Source organism: Phoca vitulina, unplaced genomic scaffold, assembly GCF_004348235.1.
Source record: "Phoca vitulina isolate PV1807 unplaced genomic scaffold, GSC_HSeal_1.0 scaffold14, whole genome shotgun sequence".
Taxonomy (NCBI): Eukaryota; Metazoa; Chordata; class Mammalia; order Carnivora; family Phocidae; genus Phoca; species Phoca vitulina.
Genome location: NW_022589717.1, coordinates 31,707,107 through 31,716,331, shown reverse-complemented (window position 1 = coordinate 31,716,331; position 9,225 = coordinate 31,707,107). Strand labels below are relative to the sequence as shown.

Below are 9,225 nucleotides of genomic sequence, written 5' to 3'. Positions count from 1 at the left end.
GAAAGTCTATCAGCAGAAATGAACTATTTGGACATGAAACATGTAGAGTAAAAACTTTTATTAACTCAGCTTGCTTGATAACACAAAATCACAAGTAAAAAAGTTATGGGAGACGAGGGAGCAATATTGCCAAAGGAAGGAACATAAAAGTCTAAAGATTTCAAGTGGCTAAGTTAAAAATGAGACAAACAAGAAATGTAATAGTTATTATCAACAAAGAATATATGCTATGAAGAGGAGAGATGGAGATAAAAAATAAAATGTGCATAAAATTAAGTAGATAGAAAATATTCCCATTGTGAAGTATAGCATTCCTACTAGTTAAGTTCATGAGCTCTCTTAAGTTTGCTCATTTTTAAATTGCTGATAAAAACAGATACGACACTTGATCTTAGCCAAAAGGCCGAGAAGTGATAAAAATAGTATCTACCTCAAAGAGTTGTTCAGAGAATAAAATGAGCTTACATATTTAAAATGATTAGAAACAGAGTCTAGCAAGCATAAATGTTTTCTATAACCATTTTATGATTCTGATGGGCAGAAATATATCTCTCTTTACTTTCCGATTATGGAAATCAATTGCTCATGAACGATTTGACTTCGTATCTACTTAGAAGTGGGCAGATTTGAATTCCAGTGAATTCAAGATTTTAATCTGTCCTTTTTCTTCACTTTTCCCTCTGTAGCATCTAAGACTAGACGGAAACATGTAACATCATGATAGAGGAAGGAATAGTCTGTTACCTGTATACTGTCCTCCTGGTCTTAGCCGTCCTTTGTACTTAATCCCTCTTAGCCTCTGGGCATGCATTAACCTCCATGCAAATGTCTAACAGTAGTTACCTTTTCCCACATTTCATCCCCTTCCTGAAGACCTCAGATTCTTTCTAGTTACCAGCTCTCTCAGCATACTTATGTTCATCATGGAAGCTCCAGAAATAATTTAGTGTACTGCATGCCAGGAGCAGGAAATGTGGAATGTGAAACATTAATCTGGGCAATTTCTCCGCTTGATCACACCATGTCATTATTTCCACTCTAATAGGGCCATCCCATGTGGTCATGGAGCACACTATGTGGTCACCTCCTATCAAAAACTCCAAATGAGAAGCAGTGCACAAGCTTCATCTATCTTCATGTTTCCCCTCCCCGCATGGTTTCTACCACCTCGCTCTGCCACTCTTGGCCAAAGCCCATGTAGTGATGCTTTTGCTGGGTAAACTGGGGGGTCACTGAACTCTGAGGCCTCGACCCATTCAATCTGAAAGATGTTGCCAGAGGCTCTTGGTCCCCTCACAGGAAAGAATTCAAGGATAGACCTGACACAGCAGGTGAGCAACACAAGGAGAGTTTCTTAAAGGGAAAGTACACTCTCCAGATGTGAGAGTGGGTGAGCTTGAGAGAGAGCTGCATGCCCTGGGGGTTGGGTTTCTGTATTTTATTGACAATTGTTAACTAGGGGGTGGAATATTAATTACTTGGGAAGGAGATTTCTTGGAAGCAAGATTTCACACCTTTTCCACCTTGTTTGGTCAGGGGCTTCCTGTCATGTTACCCGCCATCTTGGGCCGGCCTGGTGTGATAGGGCTCCTTGTGGAGTGCTTCCAGGACAGGCCTCTGACTTTCCCAATAGCTGACCATGGCTTCCTCGTTGCTGGATTCCAGGTATCCCCTTAGAACCTAACTCACTGTCTCTACTAGTGCTGTGGAATCTTATCTCAGGGAGCCTGGCAGCACTTTAAACTGGGCTTCATTCCATTCAGATCTCCCAGCGAGTGTTTTTCTCTCTCTTATGTGGAGATAACTTCCTTAGATGGCATCCTGTATTCATCTTCTATGTCCTATGGTTAATAATTAAAATTAATAATAAACCTTCTCAAGGCTCTGAATCAGATTTAGATTTTTGAAATTTTGTAAGAAAAATTTGAATGGACAAGTCTCTTTTATGGTTAAGTCATGAATGGAACATTGACCCCTCTGTTGAGCCTTTCTAGTAGAAAGTATTAGGTGACAGAAATTATCAGAAATCAAAATACATAGGATATTAATTCAAAAACAATTTAACTCTTTGCAAGAGTAAGAAAAGGGAAGGAAACTTACATTTACTAAGCATCTGTTACTATTTCTCAGGGTGCTAAAATTTTAATGGAATATTTAACATATATCAAATGAGTCATAAAGTGAACATGAAACTATTTTTATGCTTACTACATTGTATTATATTTAAATTACAGTCATTTATATTTATATAACAGTTCTAGGCATGATGGGATTCTGGTTCTGGTTCCAAGGCTCTCCTCTCCTTCACATCTTGTGAGTCATTAACAGTCACAAGTCAGTCTCTATTCCCAACAACATTCTCTCACTGACTATTTGTCTCCATATGACTATTGTTTTGGATTACCAGCTATGCCAAACTAGCAGGAAAGGAAATTCATTTGTTCCTTTTTTCCCCAATGATTTTAATAAACATTCCTTTTAAAACTTTAATTTCCCCCATCTTCCTATATATTGAACTTTTTCATACTATATAAGTTAAACAATCTTGTCTTTATCTGTACCCTTTAAATAATACATTACATAGATCCACACTATCTTTACATAGTGATAACTCTAGTCATCAGAAAAAACAAAAATTTCTTAAAAAAAATCACAGTAATGTTTGTCAAAATCATTTAACTTTTCCTGTTTTTAATTTTCTTTTCTTACTTCCCAGGATCTATGGGTGTGCTGTGGATTTCAACGAAGAAATAACAACCTACTTTTTAAAATGCTTAAGACCTATGTAGAATTCCAATTATTTACTATAAAAATGTACTGGTTAGAACCTCTTGTCCTGTTAGGTCAGAAGTATTTCTCATTTAACACAGTCAAATGTTTTCAGAAATTCTGCAGGATCATATCAGCTCTTAAAGTCACCCAAGCCATATGCAAATCCATACCTTGATTTGCCTTTAAGGCTCTGAATCTTATAATTGCTCAACTTTATTGAATACACTTCCAAACATATTGTGATGGTTAATTATATGAGTCAATTTGACTGGGCCACAAGATACCCAGGTATTGGGTTAAACATTATTCTAGGTGTGTTGTGAGGGTCTTTCTGGAGGAGATTAACGTTTGAATCAATCCATGGAGCAAAACAAATTGTGTTCTTTAATGTGGGTGAGCCTCATCCAATCCACTGAGGGTCTGAATAGAACTAAAAGGCAAACCTCAGTTTCCTTAGGGGAATTTGCTTTCACTATGTGTTATTAAGCTGAGACATCTGTTTTTTCCTCTGGATTTGGAATGGAACTAACTGTACCATCAGCTCCTGAGACTCCAGCTTGGCCACTGCGGATCTTGGGATTTCCAGCCTCCATAACTGCATCCAACACCTATTAAACCACAGGTTTCAGGATTCTTTTTTTTTTTTTTTTTTTTTTTAACAAGAGTGTTGTGGAACACCTTTGGAATCTGTGCTACTGTGTAAATGTACATTACATGCAGTGCTTTAAAGATATATACACTTTTATCATGCTAAGGCTTTACAGATAAAGCAGGAGGACTAGATTAAAATATGCAGGGTGATAGGTGTGATGACTATAATAAAATCTTTAGTAAGTGTAGAGTTGCTTTTAGGCAACAGGCTTGAGCAATGGAATGTAGAAAGGGCCCCAGTGAGCACCTAGCTGAATATAGACAGGCCCCTCAGACACTCCACCTCAAAATCACCATAGGCCCTAACTGACCAAAGGGCTATTTACAACCAGGCACAGTTATCAAAAAAGGGGAAATTCCATACATCCCCATACTTCCTCACCTTTCCTCTTTAAAGACAACCCCCACCCACTGCCTCAGTCTCTCCTTTGCTGTCCCCCTTGCCCCTCCCTTTTGGGGTATTCCATAAACTTCTATGTCTTTTGTTCTGCGTTGGGTGAATCCTTTCACTGCCCCCACCACCAGCTTCCACCCAATCATGTCTTCACATCTGAGGGCCCCCATCCGATCCAGAGAGACACAACGGTAAGGATTATCTAAAACTAATTGGGAAGAAAAAACAGATATGCTTAGAGCAGAAAAACTTGCTCCATGAAAGAACTTTGTACTGCCAAGGGGGTATCTAGGAACACTTGTTGCCCACGTGTAAAGGAGAAAGATCATAAAGACAAGAAGAGAAGGGATTCGTTCCTTTACATTTTGTAAAAGCTTATCTGCTTCACACATATTTCCTAGACCCACCCAGTGAGAATTGTCTTCCATAATCTGATTATTTCACTCCATTATATTAAAATTTTCAGTGGTCCATATTATTCAATGATAATATGTCCCTTCACAATGTGATGGAAGCCCATTGAAAATACAGGTAATCACTTCTAGAAAAACATGAAAATTCAAGGACACTTAACTATGTAGCCAAATCCATTCACTAGTTGAAAGTAAATGTTGTTATCATTGTAAATAAAGAAAGAAATCCAGAATTTGAGAATCAGATTAAGACACAAGTGAAGCCAAAGATGAGTAGAAACTTTTTTTAAGATCTTATTTATTTGAGAGAGAGAGAGTGTGCGCACGAGTGGGGGAAGGGCAGAGGGAGAGGGAGAGGCAGACTCTCCCCTGAGCAGGGAGTCTGATGCGGGGCTTGATCCCAAGACCCTGAGATCATGACCTGAGCCAAAGGAAGCCACTTAACTGACTGAGCCACCAAGGTGCCCCACAGATGAGTAGAAACTTTACTTAAATAGATGATGGTCTTTCCTGAGATGAGTTCAGTGTGGTAAATACGCAACCCTGGGTTATTTGTTGTAGTTCAGATGGTGGTAACACACAACCCTCCCCTCAGGCTATTCCCAAAACTCCCTCTGATTCTTACCTCCACTCTGGCACATGCCTTCCTTCATCCATTATCCTTAAACCCAGACTTCAGTTCTAGATGGGCTAAGGTTAAAGTATGAAGTGTGGCCCAGGATTGGTGAGCATTTATCTTTTGCAGATTTCTTGATAATAAAAATAGGTGCAAACTTAGAGTTTGAACTTCAGAGGACATAAAAGTCACTCTGTTAAAACAGCTTATCAGAACCACTTCCTCACAACTATGTTTTAACATGTCTTGTACTTCCTCCTGGTCAAATATCTGCTGTCCTACTCAGAACATCACAATAGTTCCTTCCTGAAGCCTTCCTTGCCTTTCAAATCTGAGTCAACTGCTTCTCCTTTGGGTTCTCATCACATAGTACAATGCATGCTCTTATAACACAACGCAAAACATAAATGCTTTCATCCTCTCCACTAGGACACTGGGCCCTCCTTTCAGTCACAGAGCAAACTTTATTAAACTGCATATCTCATACCTAGCACAGTGCCAGCCAAATAGTGGGCACTCAAGGAAAATGCACCATAAAATTATTAAATAATAGATCTACAATAGAAATAGCTCTTAATTCACCAGGATTAAACAACTGGATTAGAAATAATTTATTTGACAGTGACTTCAGAAATACTTACTTCCTCGCCTTTGGTAAAACTGATAGACAAAGAAGTTAATATTCAGATTTATGACATAGCTATAATTTAGTCTGAAATATACAAACATGGGTGAAAATGTGTAAAACTGATGTCCCCTTTATGAAAATATGAATTAGGATTGTGTCAAGTAAGAAAAACAAACAATTCAAATTCTTGTGATTCAGAGTACTTAAGACTTTATTTGAATGAATTCTCTTTAATTAGTTTCAAGTTATATTAAAGAAGAACAGGGGTGCCTGGGTGGCTCAGTCATTAAGCGTCTGCCTTCGGCTCAGGTCATGATCCCAGGGTCCTGGGATCGAGCCCCGCATCGGGCTCCCTGCTCTGCAGGAAGCTTGTTTCTCCCTCTCCCACTCCCCCTGCTTGTGTTCCCTCTCTTGCTGTGTCTCTGTCTGTCAAATAAATAAATAAAATCTTTATAAAAATTAAAAAAAAAAATAAAGAAGAACAGATGGATGAATTGTTATTTAAAACTAAAAATTCAAAACAGAGCTTCCTGAGCTGAAATTACTATGTCATTCTATATTCCTTATAGAAAATTGAAAGTTCATGAATAATCTCATCACAATCCAAAGTGTTAATTAGCTAATGCTTTAGTGGGTTCTTCCTCCAAAAACCTGTGGTTTCTTCTAATAGCATTTCTTCACTCATTACTTGCAAAAATAGCAAGAGACAAACTATTTGTAACCCATGGACCCTATATCTGTGGCCAAATCCTACTCACAAAAAATACTTTAATATTAATTAACTAATTAATTAATTAATAATTATTTTAGTTAATTAATATTAATAAAAACAAAACCTTACGTTTTATGGAAACTTACTGGGAAAATGATACTTATGCATAAACTTATTTCTAACCTGAGTCTCACAAGATACCTAACAGGGAGGGCTAGTATTGTTAACCCAAAAGCCTTTTTCTCAAGATGGGAAAATTATTTCCATTTGAAAAGCCGACATAAAAATAGATGGAACTGTTCATGAAACACAGCTTTTCTCTGCACAACTCTGAGTAGAAAACTGAAGTTAGCAAATGATAGAAAACACTTCTTTTATTTATATTCCAAACTCAGAGATGCATCCTGAGGAAAGACTAAGCTAAATGTTATACTACCTAAAAACCACACAAGAATAACACCTTAAAGGTAGTGTAAGAAATGTGTTTGTTGAACTATGGCTCCAATGTGGGATTTTCACCAGCAATTATCCTTAATCCTAGCACCTCAAACATTGTTCCTTTTTTCTTTCTAATATTTTAATCAGGGTCTCATTTGAGTTGGAATTTAAAAAGGTTCAGAACTATTCCTGCTTTATGCAAAATTTTGTGTTTTTGTTATGACTGTAACAAGTAAGCTTTTTATAATCCTCTGTTTCAGGGCAGTAGCTTTTGATGTTTGGTATTATTATTTGCTTTCTTTTTTTGGCAGTTAATCTTGGCATCCTGGAGTGTTTTTTCAAACACTGGAGTAATAGCGTAGCTTCCCAAAGTTTGGCTACTGGTTTAGAACAAAGAAGTTGGCTATTATCTGAGTGATTCCCTATTCAGTAATTTCTTCATTTTAACATTGGATAGATTTTCATTCTTAATTAACTCTAAATATGAAAATGTTTCATTAATATGTGATATTAACACAGGAAAAAGGCAGACATGAATTGTGTCAAGTGAGTTTAGCAGCAAATGTAGACTTGGCCCAAACAATAATTCCTAAATTAAAAGATTTACTGACTCCAATGCACATATAATTTGAAAAGGAAATGAAAACTTGTTATCCTTAAGCCAAAATATCACCTATGACACTGCATTGCTTTAGGAATCTAGTTTAAGTTTCTCTGCATATTATATGATTATTTTTTCAGTTATTTTGTTTGTTTTACTCATCATTTACTATAATTTCAATGTCCTATTTATTTAACAAGACACTTATGAATAACTATGTCTGTTCAGTGAGTTTTGGGGTAATTTCACTGAAAAATTAAGAATGGATTGTATCTTGCAAAGATATAGGGTCGATTGTGTATGCACATATTTTATGAAAATGTTACTTTGCAATTTAGGTTAATTTCTTATTTAATCCAAACCTTAATTTTAGGTGTCTCCAAACTAATGCATGGTAAAAATTTAAAAATTGTAGTGAAATATAAATGAATTTATCTTAAAAGTAATAATTGCAAATAAACTAAGCACACTAGGTCTCCAAACTCATTTATACATTCATACAAACTTACCAGTTAGGGGCCCCATTTGACAAAAGAAGAAACTGAGGCCTGAAGAAGTTAAACAGATTGCACAAAGTTAGTAAATTCCTGGGCTCACATCTGAACCCAGTTATGACTGAAACAAAAAACCTTGTTTAGGACCACTTGCTAGATGACTGATAAATTGGAATGTACCTATTATATGTATGGGCTGTTCAGAAATGTAAATGTCAGAATCCTGAATATGACTATGTCACAAATTTTCTATATCACTTTGGATAAACTGAGCACTGAGATTCAATGTCCTCATCCATAAAATGAAAGTATTTAGCCAAATTCAATTAAAGCAGCATTTTCGAGGACATAAATCCGGTGCCAGATTAATCATGCCCATTCTTATGATAGTAAGCATTAAAAGCGGTAGTTGGCAATAAAAGTGGTTTACACAGGTGAACATGTCGACATTTCAGTGTTTCAAAACTCTGTTAATACTTTCCCGTCAATACCACTGCCACTTATGAATTAGTGCAACATGCAATTATGGGACCACAAAAACCCCCAGAACACTGAGCCCGGGAAACTCCTGTAAGATAGAACAAGAACATCCTTGAATACTAGCAAAGGAATAACAAACCTGATGTGCTTCGTCAGTTTATGAGAAAATACTTTTGAAATAGCCTAGATTGTCTTCATAAACTTGGTTAGTTTTGATTTTAGCTGTTTTTCTAATTACACTGGAACAATAGCAGTTATTTTTTTTTTTTTTAAGATTTGTATTTATTTATTTGAGACAGAGAGAGAGAGACAGAGAACAACTGGGGGTGAAGGGCAGAAGAAGCCTGACATGGGGTTCGATCCCAGGACCCTGGGATCATGACCTGAGCTGAAGACAGATGCTTAACAGACTGAGCCACCCAAGGTGCCCCAGAATAATAGCACTTATATCTAGATCCTAAGTAGAAGAAAAATAGCTTATCACCAGTGTGACTAGATCTACACCAATCTTGCCTCTTACTGGAAGGGTGGTGATGTATGCTCTCCACCATTATTGCTCAGATTTGCAACCACCTTCTGGTGTATTTTTGTTGGCTATACCTCAGAGTGGATGCTGGGACGTAGGATATTTACTACTTTTCCTAGATACTTCCAACAATTTCTAATATGAGTGTACGAAATTAACTCTTCTCAGCAGTAAGTAGGAGGAAACTATCATTGCTTCACTTGAAATCCTTGAAAACATTTGGTATTTAAAACTTTTTTTTTTTCCTCTTTAGTCATTTTGGGGCTTGGGGTAGATCAGTATGATGTTGATTTATATTTTCTCGTTGATTAAAAAGATGCTTCTAATATTTTTTGGTTATTTGTTATCCTCTTTATGAAGTCTCTTCAAGAGCACAAACAGAGGGAGGGGCAGAGGGAGAGAGAGAGAAAAAAAATCTCAAGCAGACTCCACGCTGAGCACAGGGCCAGACTTGGGGCTCAATCCCATGACCCTGAAATCAGGACCAGAGCCAAAACCAA

At 37.0% G+C, this 9,225-nt stretch overlaps 1 pseudogene; it reads right to left on the bottom strand.

Moving 5' to 3' along the window:
* Positions 1–257: 257 nt before the first annotated feature.
* On the bottom strand, positions 258–415 carry LOC116637636 (annotated as a pseudogene).
* Positions 416–9,225: the final 8,810 nt, after the last annotated feature.